The sequence below is a fragment of the Lissotriton helveticus genome, chromosome 12 (genome assembly GCF_964261635.1).
Source record: "Lissotriton helveticus chromosome 12, aLisHel1.1, whole genome shotgun sequence".
Lineage (NCBI taxonomy): Eukaryota > Metazoa > Chordata > Amphibia > Caudata > Salamandridae > Lissotriton > Lissotriton helveticus.
The window spans coordinates 140,363,894-140,390,904 of record NC_136073.1 but is presented as its reverse complement, the minus strand read 5'-3'; the positions used below and the strand labels follow the sequence as shown (position 1 = coordinate 140,390,904).

At 42.7% G+C, this 27,011-nt stretch overlaps 1 non-coding gene across 1 annotated transcript; it reads right to left on the bottom strand.

Annotated features, from left to right (window-relative positions):
• Positions 1 to 23,458: 23,458 nt before the first annotated feature.
• TRNAK-CUU (transfer RNA lysine (anticodon CUU)) lies at positions 23,459 to 23,531 on the bottom strand. The gene has a single exon. It is a non-coding gene; the product is annotated as a tRNA-Lys (tRNA).
• Positions 23,532 to 27,011: the final 3,480 nt, after the last annotated feature.

The following is a 27,011-nucleotide window of genomic DNA, read 5'->3' as shown; positions in this document are numbered from 1 at the left end:
CAAACCCCCATTAACAAGTACACATGCAGTTGGACTGTGGTACAACAATTTCACAGCTCTACGGAAGCCCTCACCCACACCGAACTTAGCCAAGGCCCCCGACAGATACAATCAGTTGACCCTGTCGAAGGCCTTGGTGGCGTCCAACGTTAGAATGGCCAACGGGGCAGCGTCTGAGGTCGCCATGTCAATGGCGCCTATTAAGTCATAGGTTAACTCGAAGAGTTGACGACCCCTGACAAAACCCTTCTGGTTAGGATGCAAGATTTCAGGAACAAACAGGCCCAACCTCTTTGCCAATAAAGATGCGAAGATTTTATAATCGCCATTTAATATTGATATGGGGCGATAGGAGCCACAGTTGGAAGCAGGTTTACTCGGTTTTAATATAAGTGTAATGGATGCACTACTCCAAGAGGATGGCAGAAAGGCCCCCTCCAGTAGAATCCAATTAAATAAGATTGTAAGGAAGGGAGATATTTCCTCTGCCAGACTCTTATATATTTCTGCTGGCAGGCCATCTGGCCCTGCAGCTTTGCCCCCTTTGCTGTCCCCTATGGCCATCTCTTCCTCCTCCTTGGTGACCTCCCTTTCCAGAAGAACACTTTGTTCTTGAGATAGTCTTGGAAGGGAGATACCATCTAGCCACCTTTCTATGTCTTCAGGGTTGATGTTCTCATCTTCCTGATAAATGTTTTGAAAAAATTCTTTAAAGGAAGTTCTAATATCTATGTCTAAGGAGGCGGTTCCTTGACTAGTTGTTACAGAGTCAATAATATTACGTGCCCGGTCGGATTTTGACTTCCAGGCGAGTAACTTCCCAGCCCCTTCTCCATAATTGAAGTGAGCCAATTTGCTCACTTCCCATTTTGTAAGATACGTTGATTTAACACGGAAGCCAGATTTTCTTTAAGGGCAAGCAGTTTGGATTGTAGTATTAAAAGGTTGGTGTTAGAGTCTAGGCAGCTAGCATCAATTTCAGTTTGCGTTGCAAGAAGTTCAGCTTCAATAGAGGCTACTTCCTGTGCATACTGTCTCCTCCTATATACAACCTTACTCTTAATTATGCCTCGGAGACAGCACTTAAACGCATCCCATACTATGCTAGGTTCTGCAGAACCAATATTTATTTGCATAAACTCAAGTGCTTCAGTTCTGATAGAAAGTACATCTTCCGTTGAAGAAAGAAGAGACCAGTCGAAAGACCAAGATCTAGGGGATGGTCTAATTACTCCTGTAAGTTCCAAAAAAACAGAAGAGTGGTCTGACAGGTGGGAAGGTAGATAGTGAATGTCTTTGACTGAATCAACCAAGTCGCGACTTATCAAGATATAGTCGATTCTGGATTGATGGTGGTATTTGTGGTTACGAAAAAAAAAAAGATTGTTTGCCTGCTCTTACCCGCCAGATATCGACGTAGCCATATTGGTTCATACAACTGCGCAGAAACGCTCTGGATTTGGATGGTATCCGCTGTCTGCTGCTCGGGGACTTGTCTAAAACGGGATCTAGCACAATATTAAAGTCCCCAGCTATAATAATAGGCTCAGTAAAATGTAAAAGATGTGAAAATAGGAGCTCCAAAGGTGCAGGGTCGTCCTGGTTGGGTCCATAAAAGCCCACAAAAGTCTGGTGTACACCACCAACATCTACTGTGGTAATCACCCATCTACCTCCAGGATCTACCTTCTGAGTTATTATTCTTGACCTAATAGATTTTTTAAACAAAATAGACACACCCCTTGTGTTTAGTGATTGTGAGGTTGATACCGATATGTCCATCCACCTATTCTTTTTCATAAGATCGAGTATCTCAGCCTCAATTAGATGTGTCTCCTGGAGTATAATGACCTGACCTGTCACGGAGATATTGTAAAATCCTATTAGCCCTTGGTTTGGTGCGCAGGCCATTAACATTCCAGGAGAGAATCTTGAGATTACTCATGTGTCATATTTCCTCCTAAAAAACCAGCTGGGAAAAAAAACACCTCAACCTCCTAAAACAACTACCCAAGGAGAAGCAGTTACGATGACTGTATGAAAGAAAACCAATTAGGAACCAGTCTGAAAATGAGGATTTTTTTAAAAAATGTTTAACCCGAGCCCCTACACCCCAGTGTCCCAACCATCCCGCCCCCCTTCCCTGAGGAACCCTTGTACTATCTAACCGGAACAGATCCGGTTGTTGGTACCCCCCTGCCCTACCCCAGCCCCTGCAAAGTGAGTGCCAAATCTAAGAAAAAAAAAAGATATATATATATTTTTTTAATTTTGTTATATAGTTATCTTTTTTTTTTTTTTTTTGCCCTTTTCTTTTTTTCCAGATTGCTTACCATCTAATTCCTTAAATATCGAAGAAAAAGAAAGGAAAGAAAAAAGAGAGAGAAAAGCAGACATTTGCCTTCCCGAAACTATGATTACTTCTTACCCCTCCATTTACAATCAAGCCATATAACGTATCCCAGAAATTGGAGAGGAAAAGAGGGGAACAGGGACAGAGAGAGAAGAATGGAAGGCCAAAGGAAGGAGGGAAAAGATAAAAGCACAATAATCTACTCCCCTAGGTGGTCCACAACATGACTCTAACTACATGGATGATCAACCTGAACCACCTGCCGCGCCCTTATCGCCCTGCAAGGTCATCAACAGCTCATCTGCGGCCTGGACCGAACGGATGTTAAACATCTTATTGTTAATCATTATTTTTAGTAAGGCAGGGAACCCCATCTGTACTGTGGCTCCAGATTTCCGAAAAGCTTCCATTCTCTTACCCAACTCCCACTGTTTTTCGAGAGTGGCCCTGGATAGATCTGACCGTATTTGATAGGCAAAGCCCTTATAGTCTAGAGATTTTTGTTTTAGTGCTAAGTTAAGGATTTGCTCCTTAAGGGAGTACGTGTGAAAGTTCACTAGGATCTTCCTCGGCTTAGACCTCTGGAGGTTCCGCCTAAAGGGCTCCCTATGTATGCGTTGGATATCTCTTGCTAATTCATCTTCAGATTGGTCCAATTTTAGAGATTGCTTTAGCAGTGGAATAACTAAGCTTTTAATGTCCGACCCCTCGCTGCCCTCCGGTACATTGAGGATTCGGATATTGCTGCGCCTGGTGTGATTTTCCAAAATCTCCATCCTTTCCGATATTGCAATGTCTTCCTTCTTAAGTTTCGAGATTTCTTCCTTTGCGTTGTCTAAATGCAAAGATAACACGCCCATGGTCTCTTCCAGTACACCTGTTCTAGAGGTGAGTCCATCTATCTTATTGCCCAAGGCCTCGCAATAACTCTTGATCTCTCTCTGAATTACCGCAGATTCTTCAAACCCCCTTTTAATGTCGGCTGACAAGGTCAAAAACATTTGGTGTAAGGAGGGGGCAGGAGTGCACGCTGCAGTATTAAAAACAGAACTGTCCTCTGGCACAGGGGGAGAAACAAGAGAAACTTGCTGTGTACTACGTTGAATACCGAGGCTCAAACATTCTTTCTGAACCTGAGACTGGGGCTGGATCTTACCCCTCTGATTAATTAATTGCTGCTCCGAAACCTCCATATTACAAGAATCAAAGGTGGTGACTGAAACAGTTGGAGAAATGTGACCACCACCGGAGCTGGTAGGGCTGGTAGGGCAGTCCACAGCACCTACTTCTTCGAGCAAGGAGTCCCGTGAGATCCCTACTAAGGGGGTTTCTTCGTTCAGTCCAGGAAATAGTGTTAGTAACTGTGTTGGCAATGCAGAACCACTGCCCTGCTCAGTTAGGCTCAAAATCGGACCAGACGCTCCCCCCTCACCGCCCACTGTGGCGGGAATAGCAAGTGTTGCCTCCTCCATACCTTCCTCGGGAGGAAGAACAGATGATATAATTAAAGATGGACTAATTTGGAAAACCACCGAAGGGCACAGAGGTGTTGTGGTGTTAGTGGGATCTACAGAGCCCAAGACCGCTGAGCAATCCGGGCTACCCAATGAGCCTGGCACTGGAAGGTCGCCTGTTTGAGGGGGGCCCAGCTTAAGCACCTGGGGGACAGCTTTGAAGTACGAGCGCAGGGAAGGCATTATCCTAGAACCAGAGTCGAGTATAAGCTTCCCAGACTTAGCAGAAGGGTCTTTGCTCCCCTGGGAAGACCTAGCTTGTAAAATTGGGCCCAACCTTTCAAGATTTAAATATCTACAAATATCTAGTTGGGCTCAAGCATTAACAACACAAGCTACACGCTTTAATAAGCTTCCAATAGGGGGAGGTAGCTATCTTGAATCCCTTCTAGTAGATCAACCACCTGTAAAAAAAGAGGTTTCCCTCTGGTATACATTAATAATGGATGAAGTCGATGGGGAATTCTATCTCCCAGAGAAATTGTGGGGCACCTTGATCTCTGATCTTAATCTAAACGATCTCTGGACTATGTCCTACAAGGTATTGTGGGACTTAGTTAAGCCAGCTTGGCTTCGTAGGAACCATCTGTTCACCCTGCACAGGGCATACTACTCTCCACAAAAGATTTCCAAATTTTCATCAGGGGCCCCAGTGGCTTGTGCACGGTGTGGTCTAACAGAGGCCCTGGATTCACATATGTTTTTTGAGTGCCCTCAGTTAACTTCTTTCTGGGATTCAATAAGCAGCAAGCTCTCGACTGCCATGGGATGCACAGTAGTGATAGATCTGCGTCTCGCAATTTTTGGAATGGATCTGACTCGTAGCACTACGAAGAATCTCCTGTTTTATTCCATCCTGGTGGCCCGTAGAGAAATATGCAAACGATGGAAAGAGTCTTCTGCGCCTACATTTCATGATTGGTACACAGCGCTCCTACGGATTTCAAAATTATATCTTGCTAGGGCAGGGAAACAAGATAAGAGAGCCTTCTGGCATCTACTTGACTGGTCTCATTGAACAAACTGTTTTTTTTTTTGTGGTTTTTTTTCAGTTCCGATGATTATGTTGCCAGGTACAACCTCCCTGCTACTTTATCTGGCTGCTCTCCCTCTTCCGCTCGGTACATGGTTTGTTGATAGCAATCGAGGCAACCAGAGATTGGTCAACATCTGCCAACTGGACAATAGGGGTCAAACTAAGGGGGAGCCAGCCGTTGTTGTTGGGATCGGGCACCCACAATTTGACCTCCCTACCAGTCTCGACTGAGGCAGCATGGCGGCACCCTTCTCTTTTTCTTGCTCCTGTCTAAGTTGTCAGTAGTTTGGAACCTTGGCAGCAAATGAGGATAAAAAAATAAACAAATGAGGATAAAAAAATAAATAAATAAAACAAGGATACCATAGAAAAAACAGGACCATCGACACAGGATCCACCCGCGGGAATACCTCTGGGAGTGACCGAACTTCACTCTACAACGGCAACGTTCGGATCCCTGCCAAACAAAATCAACGGAATACCTTCCTATGACTTAGGCCTTGGGAGTCTGAACAATACTACACAGCCCGCGGCAGCTATGCAAGAAGCTCGGAACATCCAAACTAAGGGCCAGGGTCTGGCAAAAGCTTCAACAGGAGATCCTCAAACTGTATCAGAGGGAGTAGTGAAGGGCTGCTCCATGTGCCACCTACCTGAGGCTCCAACCAAAGTCTGCGGGGACTCTTCTATAAAAATGCAGAGGCTCTTCCAGCCCGAATTTATTTATGCCCCGGGAGCACAAAATCTTCAGGAGGGGAACAATCATTCATCAGAAGCACAACCCTAACAACTGGAGGTGCTTCTATCCTCAAGCAAATTAGCCAGGAGTCTGAACCATCAAAGTCCGAAAAATGCAGCTGAACTTGTCTTCTTTCCTCATTATGCCCATAAGGGCCCACACAACATCCTCAATAGAAATAATCTTCTTCGGTTGTTCAACAATATTCCAGCGCTGTCTGGGGTCAATTCTTCGGACCTTACTTTAGTCAAGTTCTCCATAATTCCAGGTAAAGGGGGCTCAGAGGCAACCATAACAACGTGGTCCCGGGAGTCCACAAGGGATGCAATCCTAAGCGAAGCAGGCAGATTTGAAAACTGGGGCTTAGAAATATGGGTGCAAACTCAACAAAAATATCCTCACTTCCTCCTTCCATCGGACCCTGCAAGGAACTATATTAGCGTTCTAAAAGGGTCCCGGGGCGCAACCCATGCCTGGCTCCCAGAAATGACGAAAGTGGACAACTTTATAAACATCTCATGTAACAGCAATCATCGCCTGGTAAGCTGCAAATTGAGTCGCCCCGTCCGTGCTTCTATTGAATACTACGGGCCCCCTCACCCAGAGCCTGCAAGTACAACTGCCCGGCAGTGTTCCTCCTAACGGGGAAGTCAACTGGTCAGATCATAATCTGACTATCACGTCCTGGAATGTGGCTGGGCTAAAGTCAATGTTCGCCTCTAAATCAGCTGTGGAATGCCTGAATAAAAGCGATATCATCTGCTTACAGGAGACCTGGTCCCTAGCTTCAACACCTCTTTTCGGCTATTATGAACTTTTTCAACCAGCTACATAGGCCAACTCCCACGGAAGACCCTCAGGGTGCCTCTCTATGTACATCAAGCACAGGTGCAAGATAACTATAGAGACAACAAAAGGGGGATGATATTCTGGATGGTAGTGGCGCTACACCAAATATCGGCAATATCAGTATTTGTTATTCTAGATATCTTAGTCGTTGGGTGCCTAGGTATGGGTCATCATCCCTGCCCACCAATGATCTGTAGATCTAAAGATATTTCTGAAAACCTATCACACCAACTTAGAATATTCCACAAGAAAACAATGTCATAAGTTAATCCACAAAGTCAAATCAGGTTGAAATAAATATATAGTTCTTTTAATCCACAAGGCTTTCTCCAAGTCCAGCCAACACTTGTTTCGTCGTATGGGCAGGTACCCACGACTTCATCAGGGCTGGGAAAGAAATAATACAAACATATATTGTAATCCCGACGTATATCGGGCAGTATTTAAACTGTACATGTGGTTAATTCGTGATTTATCAATTATGGTGTCATGCAAGTGGGATTATTCTTTACATTTTCTTTATCCACAGATTGTTGAAATAAATTCATATTCTTCTGTATTAAAGGGTGAGTATTAATGAGTAGTCAAAGAGGGGAAGATGGGAGATAGAACTCCCAAGGAGAGGATAAAAGATACCTCCACAGGAGGCAAATAGGGGCCCCACAACTCGTGTAAATCAAAAACATTCACCGGTAGCACCAGATTTCCCGGCATCATACCGGCACTATGCCTCACCAATTTTTGTCAGCCATGAACCCACGTGAGAGTAATCGCATAAGTATCAGTGCAGTGAATCCCTCAGCGGGTGAACAAATATTGACAACCCTAGTGCTCAAGAAACATTCAAGACTGAGCCTCGCAACTCAGGCTTACCTGATACTCAATTCTTGGTAGGTTATATGCCTGTAAATTATCATAAAGTATAGAAATCTTGTAACTTCATTATAAATATTATTATCATCCGTATACACAACTGTGCCGGCCCAGAAACGTACCTTCTGGCTGGTTATAATTCCGACCCAGCCTCACACGGCTGGGTTGATAATCTTTCAAAACCCGGGTCTGTCCTCCTATTCATGCTGTGGGAAAATATGTATATATTGCATATTACCCAGATGATTATGAAATATATAGACACAGCAAATAGCTACCCTAATGATCAAATTGTCAGGTTCTTAAAACTCTTATATAATACCAGCATTGTGTATCTTAGTCTAATATCACGTTCCCAAAAGGCGATCCGTTATTACATCTATATTATTTATATCTCTCTGTCGCTTACCTTTAAATCGATAATGCAATCCTATAGCCCGTAATGTGACCAGGTTCAAATAGTAGGGATCCAATTCATTTGTGGGATCAGTTTCAGTTATTCTTCGCGTAGGTAATGAATATTAGTATCGTCACTCCAGCTAAAATTCGCACGGGGGAAAAAAGAAATATACATACGGATGTTCGTTAGTATTCCGTTTGTGTAACCTGATGAGAATTCTTGCTGTGTTTCAAAAAGTATCGCTATCATCCCTACCTTCGTATTATGAAGTCCCGGGATACAAATCTGCAGCGTGTAGAACCGGTCTCTCCGTTATTTGGAAGAACCGCGTCTCCTAACCCGGAAGTCTATTAAAGCAATCTGGCCTTCCTGCTATGAACTGCTAGAATGTCAGCACCTAAACGCGACGGCGTGCTAGACCGCCATTTTGGGTCAGTAAAAAGTGCATTCCCCCACGATTACAGTGCAAACTACTGGTCGGAACAACACTGTTAACAGCCCGAATCCGCAGTTAATCTCACAGAATAATATCGATCTAAATGTAAAGCGTCTTAAATCTCTTCTCGAACAAAACGTCATCTTATTTATTGTGTGTGACTAGTCACTAACTCCAACATTATCCTTCTCTATAAGCTTGGTAGTAAAGCGCTTTCACAGGGTGTGGCATTACCTTAATATTAATAAGGTGTACCCGTATTGAATTCAGGATACTATTGTCACCGGTAATGCCTGACACCGAAATGTGGGGCAGGATAAGTACATGTAGTGTAGAATATAAAACAATATAGTAGGCCAGAATATTAGTCAAATACAATATTTCAATTCTATGAGATATAATTCTAATACATGATCGGTGAGGCATACTCATATAGATATATCATACTCATGTCTAAGTGAGTTCATTATTTCATATACTATTTCTGTAGTAAATGGTTAGCCAGAGGGCACATTAGTCTTTCGCTATGATTATATGTCATTCATCATGCAACAATCACATTTCAACAGTCACTTTAAACGTATATATCATACAGATAGACATATTGTGGTGATGTTGATGGTAAGAAAAACATGTTATTCTCCCAAAAAATAATGTAATTCCTGGTCTGAGTTCATCCCATATTCAACCGCCCGCATTGTCAGGATCCATGTTGCTTCCCTACGATGTAGAGATAATTCCCTGTTGCCCCCTCTGGGGTCATTTCTGACTTGATCAATGGCACAAAAACCAATAATTGTGTTCCTGCCTTGACTGGGACACTCATTAACATGTGTGGCAGTATTGTATCTTGCGTCATGGTGTCAAATCGCTCTTACATGTTCAAATATCCTTTCTTTGAGGGCTCTTTTTGTACTGTCAATATAAAAGCTTCCACATTTTCAGGTAATCATGTATATTACAAAACAGCTATTGCAATTTAACATTTGTTTTATTCTGAATTCTCTTCCCATGTAATTGCAAAATGTTTTTGTTTTGTTCATAGCCATGGGACATAATTTGCATGTCCCACATTTGTGAAAACCCACACAATTCTGCGTTAGCCAATCTGGTGTTGTCTTAGGAGTTGATGGGTAAGTGGGGCTCACCCAGGATTTGATGTTCTTCCCCCTTCTATAAGTAATTAGGGCTGTTCTGCAATGTGATTGATCAAAGATTTATCATTGTTTAATATCCACCAGTGTTTTTTCATGCTGTTTCTCAGTGTGATTGCTGCCTCATCATAGTTAGTATTAAGTCTAATTTTTGTGTTGCCACTATTTACATTCTGTTTGTGTTGCAGTATGGCATCCCTGGGTATACTGTTAATTCTGTGTTCTGCCTTCATAATCGTGTCTGCATCGTACCCTCTGGCTCTAAATCTAGTTCTCATATTTGTCTTACATTTTGAGAAGTCTCTGTCTTTGCTACAGTTCCTGCGTGCTCGTGTCAATTCTCCAAAGGGAATGGATTGGATCTGATGTTTTGGATGTGAACTACCAGCATGTAATATGGCATTGTATGAGGTTGGTTTTCTATACAGTTTGCTCTGTATTGAGGCAGCAATCCAGAAGGCAGAACACAGAATTAACAGTATACCCAGGGATGCCACACTGCAACACAAACAGAATGTAAATAGTGGCAACACAAAAATTAGACTTATTACTAACTATGATGAGGCAGCAATCACACTGAGAAACAGCATGAAAAAACACTGGTGGATATTAAACAACGATAAATCTTTGAACAATCACATTGCAAAACATCCCCTAATTACTTATAGAAAGGGAAGAACATCAAATCCTGGGTGAGCCCCATTTACCCATCAACTCCTAAAACAACACCAGATTGGCTAACGCAGAATTGCGTGGGTTTTCACAAATGTGGGACATGCAAATTATGTCCCATGGCTATGAACAAAACAAAAACTTTTTGCAATTACATGGGAAGAGAATTCAGAATAAAACAAATGTTAAGTTGCAATAGCTGTTTTGTAATATACATGATTACCTGTAAATGTGGAAGCTTTTGTATTGGCAGTACAAAAAGAGCCCTCAAAGACAGGATATTTGAACATGTAAGAGCGATTCGACACCATGATGCAAGATACAATACTGCCACACATGTTAATGAGTGTCGCAGTCAAGGCAGGAACAAATTAAATGGTTTTTGTGCCATTGATCAGGTCAGAAATGACCCCAAAGGGGGCAATAGGGAATTATCTCTACGTCGTAGAGAAGCAACATGGATCCTGACAATGCGGGCGGTTGAATATGGGATGAACTCAGACCAGGAATTAGATTATTTTTTGGGAGAATAACATGTTTTTCTTACCATCAACATCACCACAATATGTCTATATGTATGATATATACGTTTAAAGTGACTGTTGAAATGTGATTGTTGCATGATGAATGACATATAATCATAGCAACAGACTAATGTGCCCTCTGGCTAACCATTTACTACAGAAATAGTATATGAAATAATGAACTCACTTAGACATGAGTATGATATATCTATATGAGTATGCCTCACCGATCATGTATTAGAATTATATCTCATAGCATTGAAATATTGGATATGACTAATATTCTGGCCTACTATATTGTTTTATATTCTACACTACATGTACTTATCCTGCCCCACATTTCGGTGTCAGGCATTACCGGTGACGATAGTATCCTGAATTCAATACGGGTACACCTTATTAATATTAAGGTAATGCCACACCCTGTGAAAGCGCTTTACTACCAAGCTTATAGAGAAGGATAATGTTGGAGTTAGTGACTAGTCACACACAATAAATAAGATGACGTTTTGTTGGAGAAGAGATTTAAGACGCATTACATCTAGATCGATATTATTCTGTGAGATTAACTGCGGATTCGGGCTGTTAACAGTGTTGTTCCGACCAGTAGTTTGCACTGTAATCGTGGGGGAATGCACTTTTTACTGACCAAAAATGGCGGTCTAGCACGCCATCGCGTTTAGGTGCTGACATTCTAGCAGCTCATAGCAGGAAGGCCAGATTGCTTTAATAGACTTCCGGGTTAGGAGACGCGGTTCTTCCAAATAACAGAGAGACCGGTTCTACACGCTCCAGATTTGTATCCCGGGACTTCATAATACGAAGGTAGGGATGATAGCGATACTTTTTGAAACACAGCAAGAATTCTCAACAGGTTACACATACGGAATACTAACGAACATCCGTATGTATATTTCTTTTTTCCCCCGTGCGAATTTTAGCTGGGGTGACGATACTAATATTCATTACCTACGTGAAGAATAACTGAAACTGATCCCACAAATTAATTGGATCCCTACTATTTGATCCTGGTCACATTACGGGCTATAGGATTGCATTACCGATTTAAAGGTAAGCGACAGAGAGATGGGTTCATGGCTGACAAAAATTGGTGAGGCATAGTGCCGGTATGATGCCGGGAAATCTGGTGCTACCGGTGAATGTTTTTGATTTACACGAGTTGTGGGGCACCTATTTGCCTCCTGTGGAGGTATCTTTTATCCTCTTCTTGGGAGTTCTATCTCCCATCTTCCCCTCATTGACTACTCATTAATACTCACCCTTTAATACAGAAGAATATGAATTTATTTCAACAATCTGTGGATAAAGAAAATGTAAAGAATAATCCCACTTGCATGACACCATAATTGATAATTCACGAATTAACCACATGTACAGTTTAAATACTGCCCGATGTATGGCGGGATTACAATATATGTTTGTATTATTTCTTTCCCAGCCCTGATGAAGTCATGGGTACCTGCCCATACGACGAAACACGTGTTGTCTGGACTTGGAGAAAGCCTTGTGGATTAAAAGAACTATATATTTATTTCAACCTGATTTGACTTTGTGGATTAACTTTTGACATTGTGTTCTTGTGGAATATTCTAAGTTGGTGTGATAGTTTTTCAGAAAGGTGCAAGATAACGGCGACCCCCATCCTTCGGAACTCAATGACAGGTCAGACAGTGTTAATTAACGGCCTGTCATCTTCAGGCAGGGCCACACCCATGCTTCTAATCAACGTCTACCATAACTCAATGAAATCCACAAAAGTAACTGCTACAGAGCGACTGATTAAGCATCTGGCTGACCTGTTATTGGAATTTGCATCAGCAGAAGTTCTGCTAATAGGGGATTTTAACATCAAAGGTCTGGTTACCAACGTGGGTCCGGCCATCAGAAGCAAAGAACAAGAAGCCATGATCACATTCTTAATCAATCATAATCTATGTTCCGCTAGACAAATTAGATTGGAACAGAATCCTGGGACCTATTTTCCACCAACCTTTAAGAACATCTCTACAATTGACTATATTTTCCTCTCACCATTTCTAGGAAACAAACTAATTAGGATGGAAATCCTCCACCGTCACGAGAGGGACCACAACCCCTTAACGGTAACAATGGAATTGCTAGTGCCAGCCGCCGCGGAAATAACAGTGGTGGGGCACTCAACGCTGGCAGAATTCCACACTTTAGTCAGGAAAATTAAATGGGATTCATCAGGTTCTGCCAAGGTGGGCACTTGGCTTACAGGAGAGACTCCCAATTTCAGGCACAGCTCTACCACTGACTTACATCATCGGTGGGACAGCGCTATCAGAAAATTGCAAAATATTTTAACGGGACCCGAGGCCCAACAAAAATCTTACGAGCTACGCCCGAAGTGGATCTACGACCCAGAGCTAACCACCAAAAGAAAAGCCTTTAGGAGAGCTGTGCGCCTGCATAAATTGAATGGCACGCCGCACTCGGCCCACAATATGGCATTTCTGCGCAAGTCCTTCAGAAAATCAGTATGGGCTGCAAAGAGATTAAAAGAACAAAAAGAGTGGATACAAATATTTGCCCTGTTAAAGGGCAAGAACCTATCCCAGTTCTGGAACTAAAGGAACAAGCTCCGCTCGTAGAATAACAACAGAGGGAACGCAGTTCGTGACGAAGTTTGGGCCCAGCATGTAACCCAACTCTACGGCAGTGACACGTCGGATTTCGTGGTGACCGAATTAAGAGACAATGTCGATCTACCGTTGACTGATCTCCTCGAGCTGACCTCTGCAGCCGAAGTCTCCAAACTTCTGAAGGTAATGAAAAACGACAGGGCTCCCGGGCCTAATGGCCATCCTGCAGGGGTATTTAAATGTGCTCTAGAGGAGTGGGCCGAACTTCTTGCCTCATTATTCAACAACGTGTTTATGACCCGCCAGTTACCAGACTCTTGGCTCTGCTCGATCTTATGCCCCATCTTCAAGAAAGGAAACCCCATGCTCCCAGCAAACTACCGACTTATTGCCCTACTAGATCTTGAGGCAAAGGCATATGCCCGGTGTCTCCTTAAGCTCTTAGAAGATTGGGTAGCAGAAAACAATATTCTACCCTACTTCCAAACAGGGTTTCGCTCCTCAGCCTCCACCATAGATAACATCACAAACTTGGCTTTTCTGAGTCAACAGGCGCACAAAAAAATAACCTTCCACTATATTGCTGCTTCATAGACTACAGCGTAACCTTTGATAAAGTGTCCCGCGGCACTCTATGGAGGAAACTGGACAAATGGGGGATTCCACAGAACCTGCTAGGAGCCCTTATCTCTCTCCATAAGAACACCTGGGTGCGAATTAAAACTGGCCCTAAGACAGTCTCCAGAAAAATCGCCATCGGAGACGGTCTGAAGCAGGGCTGTGTTCTCGCCCCGCTTTTGTTCAATCTTTACACTGCCGACCTGGGAACATATCTGAAGAAAAGCAATTTACTCCCGCCAAAGCTGGGTCCTGCAAAATGGGATCTGCATATTCTAAAATATGCTGATGATATTGTCATAATGGACCAGACAAAAACGGGGCTCCAACGAGCGTTAAGTAAGCTTCATACATGGCTAAAATCAACCAAGAAAAGACCAAGGTGATGATATTCGGCAGCTGTAAGAACAAGAGAAGTTTAAGGTGGCACATCGGGCCTGCAATGATTAAATCAACTGCAAAATATAACTATTTGGGAGTATGGTTCTGTGAGACTTCAAGATCAACAGCTCATCTAGCTGCCATGAAAAAAAGAGCAGGGGCAATAACATACTCCCTGTCTCGACTGAGCAGCCCTTCCGCAGAACCTATCTTGAAAGTGATCAAAGCCACACTACTCCCCGCCTTAAACTATGGGCATCAGGCCTTTCCCGGTGCATGCTGTGCGAGTCTTGACCATGCCCAAGTTTCCATCTACAAAAAAATCTTTCATCTTCCGAAATTCATTCAGAGGACAAGACTACGTTTGGAGCTGGGCCTACAAAGGCAGTCCATTTACTGCAAGGCACATACTTTGAAATATTTTATAAGGTCATTAAAAGCAGCAGATACCACCCTAAAATTCCGCTTAAAAGAGATCTTTAACAGCCTTGGAAATCCATGGAATCGTCATATTACAAAGGCAATTAAATCACTAGAGGTTGACAGTTCCCTGCTCATTTCAGACTCAATTCCATACTCAGTGTGGAAAAACATCATCAACAAGCAGGTGAAACTAGTTTCCCATCGGATGGACCTACAGGCTTTAAATACACCAACTGTCTTGCTTCCCATGAACGTCTCATACCAGCCCGGGGTACCGCAATTTTATCTACTGGAAAACCTGAAAGCAGTGGCACGGAAAAACATAATGTTTATGCGCCTTCTAGGCCTGTGCTCTACGGCCTCTTACAGATTGGCCCCTTCAAAGGAAGGGGGGGCCTGTAAACTGTGCCCATGCTATAAAGAATCATGGACGCACCTTCTGTGTTGTTGCCCTGCCAAGGATGCCCCTAGACGGCATTTATTAAAACCTTTATTTTTCAAATGGGGCACTAGGTCATGTTGGGAGGCGACGGCTCTGTCCTTTACCTCCACAGACATTCAAGCGCTTGCTAGGGTTGGAAAGTTTGTCAGACTCTAGGCTAATTTCTTTTCGCCCTCCTCGCCTCCTGCGCTTCCTGCCCCTCCCCCCCCAAAAACGTATTACTGACTTTTTTTGTCCCCTGGTTTAGCACCTCTTGTTCTAATTCTTTTTTACTTTTTGGATTTCAATAGTGATTTAACAATGGTAGTCATAAGACAAATGTATAGTTTTCTTAAAAATGTCAGTGTATCTCTTCAGCTTCGTTTCTTGATGTGATAATTGTGTTAATATGGATATTTTATAGCAATGGTTTTAACTAAGTGTGCTAACCAAATAAACTAAACTAAACAGTGGCCCTGGTTTATAATGTTGCCCACACTATAGTATCAATATTTGGCCAGATGTAGGGGATACATATAACTGATATGTCTCTTGGTTCATTTGTCGTATCAGTACATAAACATTTTCAAGGTCAAGTTTAGAAACACACAGCTCTAAGAAATGCTACATAATGGAGTAAACATTCTACTGTGCTAAAAGCCAAGATTTACATGTAAAAAAGTACAAAAAACACATATATCTGTATATGACCTATGATACACGAAGTACTTACCAAAAATGCAGATAGCCGGCTTGGCTAAAAGCCAAGATTTACATGTAAAAAAAGTACAAAAAACACATATATCTGTATATGACCTATGATACACGAAGTACTTACCAAAAATGCAGATAGCCGGCTTGGCTGTAGGAGGCAAGTAAAAACCGTGGCCTGTGATCTCCCTATTAATTTGCTGTCTTCCCTAACTGTTTAGCAAATGTGTCAGTACACTTTCTGTATCACTACTGTATAAATTGTAATTAGAAAGTAGAAAACAGAACCATGGCCCGTACGGGGATCGAAACCGCGACCTTGGCGTTATTAGCACCACGCTCTAACCAACTGAGCTAACCGGCCACTTTCACCGCATCCAGAGGGTGTCAGAGAGACACCAAGAGAGAGAGAATCTACTCGGAATTTTTTGATTTTTCATATGTCTTACGTGACTCCCTAACACGTCGTTCAGGAATGGCGAGTGGTTTTTCGCGCCTTTGCACCATCCAGAGAGGAGCTAAGGGCTACGACGCATGCTTCATCAGGACACATGTTAACTCTTCACCTCGTCTCTCTCTCCGCCTCGTCCTCTCCACACACACAGTCTCACCCCTTCACTCTCCCCGGGGGTCTTTTGGGCATCACAGGTTCGCACGCACACTTCCGTGCTCGTCACGGTTAAAACCCAGGCATACGGGGCGTGGCTTCGGTGCCGCGCAAGATGGCCGGCTAGGTGTAGAGCTCCGCTACACCGTTCAACACCGCCAAAGATTTTCCCATGTAAACGGGAACATGCTCGAGCCTCACTGCCGGATTTAATTACCGGAGTCTCAGGGGAACAAGCGGAGCGGCTTTTCGGCTCTTCAGGTGCCGTTTTTCACCGTCTCCGTGATGTTTCGACTGCTCCTCACGGAGCCGCCATTTTGAGGTCCCCTCATCCCCCGGACCTCTACCTTCGGACTCCGCCACAGCACTACTGCGCAACGTGTCTCTGGACAACACCGACCCTGGATATGCCGACTGTGGTGGTGAGCAAGTTTTTCATGTGGTGACTTTCAGCCACGTCATTTTTCCTTTTTCTCCCCTCACTGAGGCAGAGTTGCTGAAGCACATTGACAGAGCGGTTAACCTCTACGACCCGCTTTTTCATCTATGAACGTTTTTACAACCCTTAGCGCTACTCCTCATGTTCCACCTCATGGCGTTTTCCTAATTGTTTTTGGGACTTTTCTGCGCATTTCTTCCATCTCGGCTGCTTCATGACGCAACACCCTCTTTCTTTCAGCTGTCAGCATATGTTCACTCTAATTCCCTGACGCTCTCTTCTGCGACTACAAGCGCCTACTCACTTTCTCCTCTGCATCTGCTGTTTTTTTTTTTTGGGAACGTCTTGCCTCCCACGGCGCTTCAACTCTCAGAGACTTGTGATTACTCACTGGCACACAAAAAATAAAACTACAAGGAAAACCATTTATATGCTGAGGATACGTAAACCTCATTTTGTCTTTACCCCCTCTGCGAACACTTTGGTGGGTTCTTCATCTGAGATATCCAAGTCGAATTGCTCTACCAAAATGTCGACTCCAAAATCATCTTTGGCTCATTCATCTACTGGTAAGCCCTCTCCACCGGCTCCATCAGGCAAGCGCCCTAAACAAAATTCTCCTACGCCAGAGGACACCTCTCCGGCCTCGTCTATTGATCAGATTTTGGAGGAATTGCGAGCAATGCGTCCCTTTATTGAAAAGACGAGTACGGATATGCAGCTTTTGAAGGACAAGTGGGAGTCCATGGATGCCCGAATTTCTACTGTTGAGCTTCATATCCCTGAGCTCCAATCCAATACGCAACGTATTGTGGCATTAGAAAAGACTGTCCTCTCCCTACAAAAACATACAGAAGATTTGGAAAATCGCAATAGGAGAAACAACCTCCGTATTTACAATCTGCCGGAAAATCTTGAGGGTGACAATCCAGTGACTTTCTTTACCTCCTTCCTGCCGGAACTTTTGGACTTGCCCCCTTCTACATCCATCAGTATACAGAGAGCCCATAGATTAGGTGCCAGAACAGATTCTTCTTCCACACCTCGTGGAGTCATCATCCTCTTTTTGAAGTACACGGATCTCCTTTTGATTCTTTCAGCAGCAAGGAACAAAAAACAAGTGACTTGGAAAGGTCAACGAGTGTACCTATCTCAAGATGTCTCTAACGTCACTGCCTCCAGACGTAAAGAATTTCTGGCTATGCGTCCTTCTCTACGCTCTATGGGAGCAAGATATGGCCTGTTTCACCCTTGCACTTTCAGAGTCACCTATCGCAATAAGACTTGGTCATTTCAGGAACCGGGTGAACTACGGAATTTTCTCCTTTTACAGAATGAAGAAGGAATGGACGCCTCCTCCTCTGCTTCGTACAGTGCTTCGAACAGTGGCTGAACTTTGGCTTTTGTTGTCTTCATGTCTTGTTTTCTAGTAATCTTTCTATGAACTCACGTACCTCTCTACATTCCTTATTTCGATCTTAACCTTCTCATTTTCCTTATCTTCTCTTTGAATGTCTCTCTCTTTCGTCTCTTATATCTACCTATTATCTCTTTCTAACTTCTGGATCTATATTTTCTGTCACATGTTCCGTATGTTAACAATTTTTCCTTTTTCCCCAGGCAGATATATATCGGATGTTCCCTTCACCATCTTGTTCCATCCCGTGTTCCTTTTTGTGCGGTCTCGGTGTGGCTATGCTCCTGATCCTGGTTTGTCCATCTTGTAACGCATCACCACCTTCCCACCTTCCCCCTGTGTGTACTTCCCCCTCCAGGTATGTTCAATACAGTCATCCTTTTGGATTTGTACTGTCTTCTATGCCTTCTCTCTCTTCTCCCTTCTCCTTCCTTTGCTGATCTTCTCTCCTTTTTCCTATCCCTCTCCCTTTCCCCTTTTCTTTTTCTTTTTCATTCTCTACTTATTCTTCCTTCTACCTTTTTGATGATTCTTATGGTTATTATCTCTCTACAGTTTGAATTACTAAATGTACAGTATGTTTTTGCAATTTTCAATTTTGATCAATTTATTACTCTTTCACCTTCAAAGTTGTTTCATGGAATGTGAAAGGATTTAATCATCCTATCAAACGGCAAAGAGTACTCTCACACCTCTCTTCTTACAATCCAGATATTGTTCTTATTCAAGAAACCCACCTCTCAGACATTGAATCCTTAAAGCTAAAGCGATTGTGGGTTGGAACTGTTTTATTCTCTCCTGCTTCTCAGAAAAAGAACGGGGTGGCTATTTTGATTCATAAACGCCTTCAGTGTAAAGTATTACTAGAAGAAAAAGACGATGAGGGGCGTTGGATTTTGGCTAAACTACTCATTAATGCTATCCCAATTACTGTGTTCAATGTTTACGGTCCTACGTATTTTGACTCCTCTTTTTGGCCCTCCATTACAGCAAAATGTGTTCAATATAAGGATGATTCTTTCCTACTAGGTGGAGACTGTAACCAGATCATTGACCCCTTTTTAGACCGCAAATCTTCTGTTTGTTTTTCTCCTCACAAACCACATAAACAATTTCTTGACACTATCACTCAAATTCATCTTGTGGACTCATGGAGACTCACTCACCCAGATGTTATGGATTTTTCCTTTTTCTCTCCTCCTCATGCTTCCTTCTCTCGTTTGGACTACATTTTTCTATCTTCATCTCTATCTCAACACCTTATAACCTCTTCTATTGAACCTATTGTTATCTCTGACCATGCTCCTATTATTACTGTTTTTGACCTTCTCCCTCCTACTCCTAAATCTTCTCGTTGGCGTTTTAACCCTTCTCTTCTTACTGATCCTCTTTTTTCCTCCTCTTTTCGTTCTTTCGCTTCTGAATTTTTTCAACTTAACTCTACACCTGATACCCCTCCTCATATTCTATGGGATTCCTTCAAGGCCACTGCCCGAGGTTTTATTATTGATTTTGTCTCTAAAAAGAAGAAAAAATTCCTTCAAAAGCGTAAAGTTACCCTTGCTCACATTAAATCGCTGGAACACCAATTCTATACTTCTTCTACTAAGCATATGTCTCCTGAACTTCTCCAAGCTAAGATTGCTTTTAACAAGCTTACTACAGATTCAGCCTCCTCTTTTCTCCTCCGGAGCACCGCATGATACTACGGAGGTCGAAACAAATCGGGTAAATTATTGGCTAACTATCTAAAATCACGTAAAGAACGAACTAATATTGATTCCATTTACTCCCCCTCTAATATTCTTCTTCATACAGATGCAGAAATTTTGGAACAATTTCACTCTTTTTATGAATCTTTATACACTCCTGAGAACCCCCCCACCCCAGCGCTTATTCAATCTTATTTTGATAACCTGCCCCAGCCAGATACCTCCCACCTTAATTTTTCGGCCGTTGATATTGATCTCACTATTGCAGAGTTGTCCACTGCTTTATCCTCCCTCACTAAAGGCAAGACTCCAGGACCTGACGGCTTTCCAGTTGAATTTTACCTACATTTTTCGGATCTCCTCTTACCTAAACTTCTATTTCTTTTTCAGTCTTTTTGTTCTACTGGATCGGCCCAAGGCTCATTTCAGGACGCTACCATATGCCTTCTCCCTAAAGAAGGTAGAGACCCTAAGTTTTGTAAAAATTATCGACCTATATCTTTAGTTAATGTGGACTATAAGATTTTTGCAAAATTATTAGCTCTTCGCCTTGACCCGCTCCAACCACATCTCATAGGCAAAGAGCAATGTGGTTTTGTTAAGGGACGCCTTACTTCGGATAACTCCAGACTCTTCCTTAATGTTTTAAGTAAAGCCCCCTCACTATCGATTCCCCTTGCAGCCATTTCCGTAGACGCTGAGAAAGCCTTTGATCGGGTTGACTGGTCCTTTCTCATGGCTTCTTTAAAATGGCATGGCTTCAGTCCTAAATTTATCTCTTATATCTCTTTGATATATTCTATGCCCAAGGCCTCTGTTCTCGTCAATGGTAACCTCACTTCTCCATTTACGCTTCAACGTGGAGTACGTCAGGGCTGTCCTTTGTCACCTCTTTTATTTATTTTGGCGCTTGAACCCTTCCTTACTTCCATACGTAACAACCCCTCCATTTCTGGATTTCCGTATGGTGACCATCATCTTAAATTATCTGCATATGCTGACGATATCCTTTTATTTATTTCTGACCCAGTCACTTCTGTTCCCTCTCTATTAATTGAATTTGAAAATTTCTCTTTGGTTTCAGGTTATAAAATAAATTCTGACAAAACAGAAATTCTTCCCTTAACCAAATTTTGTCTTCCCCACTTCTTCACTTCCACAGGCTTTGCTTGGAATTCTAAGAAAATTAAATATCTTGGTGTACTTTTCTCTAACTCTATTTCCTCTTCTATTCAATATAACATGAACGCGGTCATCTCTAGAATAGACTCATTACTCTCTTCTTGGAATCCTCTCTTCCTTTCCTGGTGGGGTCGTCTTGACTCCATCAGAATGATGATTGCCCCGATTTTGATCTACTTATTATCCATGCTCCCAATTCGTATTCCAAATTCATATTTTCGCCGCATTGATTCTGTTTTGTCCAAATTTCTCTGGAAACAGAAGAAGGCTCGTATATCTCTCTTACACCTTCGTAAATCTAAACTTAATGGTGGCACCAACTTTCCAGACTTTCGCCTTTACCACAAGTCCTTCTCACTTCGACAAGCTTCCCGCTGGCTATCTCAGGAAACCTCCCCCTTTTCACCCCTCTGGCTTTCTGTCGAACAGGAGTTATTACTTCCTTACTCTTTACAAGAGGTCATTCGCTTCACTTCTAAAGCCCCATGCCTTAACCCCCTTTTATTCAAGCATACCTCTTCTCTTCTACGGCCTTTACTCCTCTCTCCCTCGGTCTCTCAGGAATCCTTCTTACTATTACCTATATGGTACAATTCACTAATTTTAATACATAACAGACCTATTGCATGGCCCTCATGGAGAGCGAAAGGTATCATCTGGGTACGTCATCTCTTTGATGGCTCATCCCCCTGCTCGTTTCCTAAATTCCAATCCCAATTCCACTGCCCTCCTTCTTTTGCAAAGAAATTCCTCATCCTTATGACAACCATTTTAGATTGTTATTATTCTCTCCCTTCTGAAGGCCTACCAGCCTCATCTTCTTCTCTACTTACCGTCCTCTCTACCGTTCCTAAAGCTATCCTTATTTATCGGTATTTCTCGGCCCCCGACCCAGACCGTCTCAAATCGAAATTGGAATTATCTTGGGAGAAAGATTTAGGTTCTTCGTGGTCAACTTCTCTGTGGGACAAAATATGGGCCAGATCTTTGAAGATTTCCCGGACTGCCTCTCTCACTCAATCCCTATTTTTCTTCTACCACAGACTCTACCTTTCTCCTCTTTCTATTTCTCGCTTTCAATCCACTTATATACCTACTTGTTGGACCTGTACTGCTCCCAATGTGGATCTTCTACACCTTTTCTTCCTCTGTCCTTCAGTTCGCATTTTTTGGTCTCAGATCTGCTCTCGCCTCTCCCGCATTTTCAACATCTCTATTCACTTTTCCACCTCTTTTGTCTTTCTAGGTAGCCTTTCCGATGATTTGGACCTCCCTCCACATTCACACGGCCTTTTTGATCTTATGTTGGCCCTTGCACTGCAGCACATTGTTTCTAACTGGAAGTCCTTAAACACTTTGTCTCTAAATTGTTGGTGGAATCTAGTATGTCAATCACATAGACTTGATGTTGCCTTTGCCTCCTCCTGCAAGCCCTCCCGAAATGTTGAACTCTACTGGTTACCTCTCACTTTATATTTAGATCAATCTGCCAAAAAGGCATACTCTCCACTTTCCTCGGATAATTTCAAACCTCCTTGAACACATGTACTCTTGCCTGTAGTTTATGATATTTTTCAATTTCACTATTGTGCTTTTTAACTTTATACTTGTTTCCTTTTTGCTCACAGTTCATATTTCAAGTAATTGCTCATTATTGTGTACTTTACTGTACTTTTTGACGAATGTTCATTGTATTTTCTATTTTTATTCATTCTTTATGCCATTAACATCCATTTATTTCCCTCCCCCCCTCCCCCCTCCTTCCTCCCTGTAAAATACTTCAAAATGCTTTGCTTTTCATTGTGATATTGGCTACTTATGTTTAATTTATCCCACCCTTTAACCGTTTTCTCATATTTTGCTGATGTCACCTTATTGTATTATCTGATTTTACTTAATAAAGCTTTCAAACTTAAAAAAAAAAAACCCAGGCATACAGCATCACCCTTACACTTTTTTGCCTGTCAAACAGCTCATACCGAGAAACCCCCATTAACATCCGCTGCGAGGGACCTTCACCCCTTCTCACTTCCGTTTTCTGTGACTCTGCGGGGTTCATACTGTGCACTTTCGCAGTTCGTTTATGACAAAGGGGTTTGAACTCCATCCTATGTGACGAAACGGAAGACGAAGAGCTGCAATTCACAACCCTAAGTGAATCAACAGGCTTTCTAGAGAAACAATCCCTTCCAGTCTAAACGACTTGTCCAAGGTGCCCGGCTACATGCTCTTTTATTCTTCGTATTTAACATGTGCCAGTTTACGATGTCGCAATGCTTCAAACCATGAAGGGATGGAAATATAAGTGAAATTAATTAAAAACATAAAATATATTTTTAAAAATCCTAGAACGTACTAAAAGCTTACTTGCGCCCAACGTGGGGCTCGAACCCACGACCCTGAGATTAAGAGTCTCATGCTCTACCGACTGAGCTAGCCGGGCACTTGAGTAAGGGATGGGCACATACTTTTATGTGCCATGCTCAAAATCGGTCTGTTCAGTGTTGTGGGATGGTTAGTTCTATCACAGTATCTGCTGATCTTCTAAGGAAGAAGAGATGGAGGCACAGCTGTATGGTCTGGGGCGTTTTGTTGTAGCTCTACTGCGAGAGACACAATCAACATATGGAGGCTTATAAGGCACCACAGATAGATTAATGGGCACAAGAGTTAGGTCTGGGTCTTGGTTGCTAGAACTATTCACCTCTCCCTTTCTTCCATCCTTTCCTCCACGTTCTCTTAGTTTCTTCCTACATCACTCTCCTTCCCTCACCGTGCCCTGCATCTCGTCCCGTTTTTGAGGGGGCGATTGGAGGGTCCTCTTCTTGGCTATCTGGTCCTGTGTTGAATTGTGATACTTTAGAGTAACCTTGTGTCTTTCTTGTACAATAAATGGAATGAGAACAGTTATGTCATTTAAGCATTACAATGTATGTGGGCCTCATTCGCTGGATTATAAACAGGACCACTGGATTTATGCGATTCTGCAGATACTGCGTTGTTCGCATACTTATGGATTTGCTGCAACTACCATATAATCCATCATGATTTTATACAAAACAAGGGAACCCAAAGGTATAGCACTAGGGACCTTGGGCAGTAACGTATTACAAAAAAACAGGGGTCCCTAGTAGTTCAGGGATCTTTCGCAAAAATGATAGACATACGCTCAATAGTATGTATGACCTTTGTCCAGCCGGACAGGAATTTTAATTAAAGTGATAAGCAAGAATAAAGAGGATTTTTTACACAGTGGGTGCAGCCAGCAACCCACAGGGGACGAGACAAAACAAGGGGATGGGGTTAGAACGAACAAGGCGGTCTGTATACTAGTAGTTCAGTGAACAGACAAAAATACATTTTAGAAGCATCATTGTATACAATTTATACTTTTCATTTTACATATGACGCCAAAATGTCGACGACGTTTCGATGCCTATTGTGAAATGAGTGGCATCATCTTCAGGACAGAGAATAAAAAAGCTTGTCTTGAATATCTTTAGGCAATTTTTGGCCAGATTTAGGTCCAAACATTGTTTATTTCCAGGGGGCGGTGCCCAATATCAAGGGACATATGGTGGGGTACTCAATTATCTGAGCATTTTCCAAACCAGGGCAAGAAAGCCTCTTCATAGGAGACCGGACCGATCGTGTCTCATTCCTGGTTGGGTTGCTCGATGGCAATTCTGGGCTCAGATGGGCGGGGATCGCGATCGCGATCGGTCCGGTCTCCTATGAAGAGGCTTTCTTGCCCTGGTTTGGAAAATGCTCAGATAATTGAGTAGCCCACCATATGTCCCTTGATATTGGGCACTGCCCCCTGGAAATAAACAATGTTTGGACCTAAATCTGGCCAAAAATTGCCTAAAGATTTTCAAGACAAGCTTTTTTATTCTCTGTCCTGAAGATGATGCCACTCATTTCACAATAGACATCGAAACGTCGTCGACATTTTAGCGTCATATGTAAAATGAAAAGTATAAATTGTATACAATGATGCTCCTAAAATGTATTTTTGTCTGTCACTGAACTACTGGTATACAGACCGCCTTGTTCGTTCTAACCCCATCCCCTTGTTTTGTCTTGTCCCCTGTGGGTTGCTGGCTGCACCCACTGTGTAAAAAATCCTCTTTATTCTTGCTTATCACTTTAATTAAAATTCCTGTCCGGCTGGACAAAGGTCATACATACTATTGAGCGTATGTCTATCATTTTTGCGAAAGATCCCTGAACTACTAGGGACCCCTGTTTTTTGTAATATATAATCCATCATATCATATGCAGCATAATTTACAGATATCAAAAAAGTTTCTAACTCAAACAGACCAAAAGTTACTTAAAAGCAGCAACATGTGTTGCAGCACAGTGGAATACCCTGTGCATGTGTTGACTGGTCACTGTTCTGTGTGTTATTGCTGTATTTGAGTGTTAAGGTGGTACTAATGAGGTGATACCTTTATTCTATGGCAGTATTAAAATGTGTAAAAATGACAAAATAATGAAGTAATGCTACCACAAAGTGCGCCGCATTATGCCCAAATTTGCCTTTTCTTGTCACTGAGTTTAGTGAATCCTGCTGCATAATTTGGTCCTCTCTTGCTGTATAATTCCAGTTTCCTGGATTCCCTGGGTTGGACTTGTGAGGGGATCGAGGTAGGCAGAAAGTGTCATTGTACATTTCGGTATTCTCTTTTACTCTCAGAGTTTTTGTACCTCCCCTCTGCTTGTTTTGCCTTCCTTCAATCACTTGCATCCCGGCTCACATCTCCATCCATTTCAGACTCAATCTCCCCATCTTTCTACTTTCATTAGCTACGCATGCTCTGTTTTCTCTCTACTTCAATGGTTCCTCCTTTCTGTCTCCTCTATCCTCTCTTTCCTGCTCGCTCTCTCCCCACTCTCTTCCCCCCTCTTTCCTGCCCTCTCTTGCTCTTTTTCCCCCTCCACTCTTTCATCATGTTTTTTCTGTCACCTTCTCTCTTTCTACTCTATCTTCCTTTGACCCTAATCCTTACCTTTCTCGCCTCCCTCCTTTCATAATGTGTGTTCTCCTTGCTGACCAGCTTTGCTTGGCCTTTAACTCTGGTTGTCTGATGGTGAGTTATTGTCAGCAAAACTGGAATTATGTGGCAAGGGAGGACCAAATTATGTGGCAGTGTGAGTTAAAGTATCCATCAAGAAAAGGTAAATTGTGTGGCATAGTGCATCACATTTTGTGGTACTATTACTTCTTTATTTTGTGATTTTTACACGTTTACACCATCTTCACAAAGTGGTCCATATTTGCAAACTGTGGCATTTCTGAATTTCCAAAACACTCAGTATAAATGTTTTACAAGGAATGGAAGTCTGCATGGATTTGAGGTTGCATCAGGCAATGTGTTTTAATATCAGGGAAATCAACAGTAAAAACCGGCCCTGAAGACCATAAAACAAGCATATATACAGCAAAAAACATAGGCCCACACAATGACCTGCCAGACCAGCCCTTTGGGTACTGCCTGGTTGCTCTATAGGTCAATTCGACCCTGATTACACAACACTACTTACTTACGGGCGGAACATATGACTTTGCCTCTCCTACTTTCTTTGTGAAGGGATCTTCCTGTGAAGAGATCCCTCTATGATCATAAGGAGGAGCTCCCTCATTTCCATAGTGGTGTGGCCCAATGCAAACATGCCTTTTTGGAGGTGCACTAAATAGGGGGGGGCCATTGCAAATGAGGGAATCAGTTTGCCTATGCGCCCCCACCATATTATGGAAGTGGACGCAGAGGCAAACATGCTTTTTTGGATGTGCAGTAAAAGTGTGCCACAAAAAGGTGGTGTACTTTCAGTGCGAGCCCTAAAGGCAGCCCTTTGTAGGAAAGGGGGTCCCACCTCGCTGAAATCACCTTGCAGGTGGGTGCAGACACTCACTGCA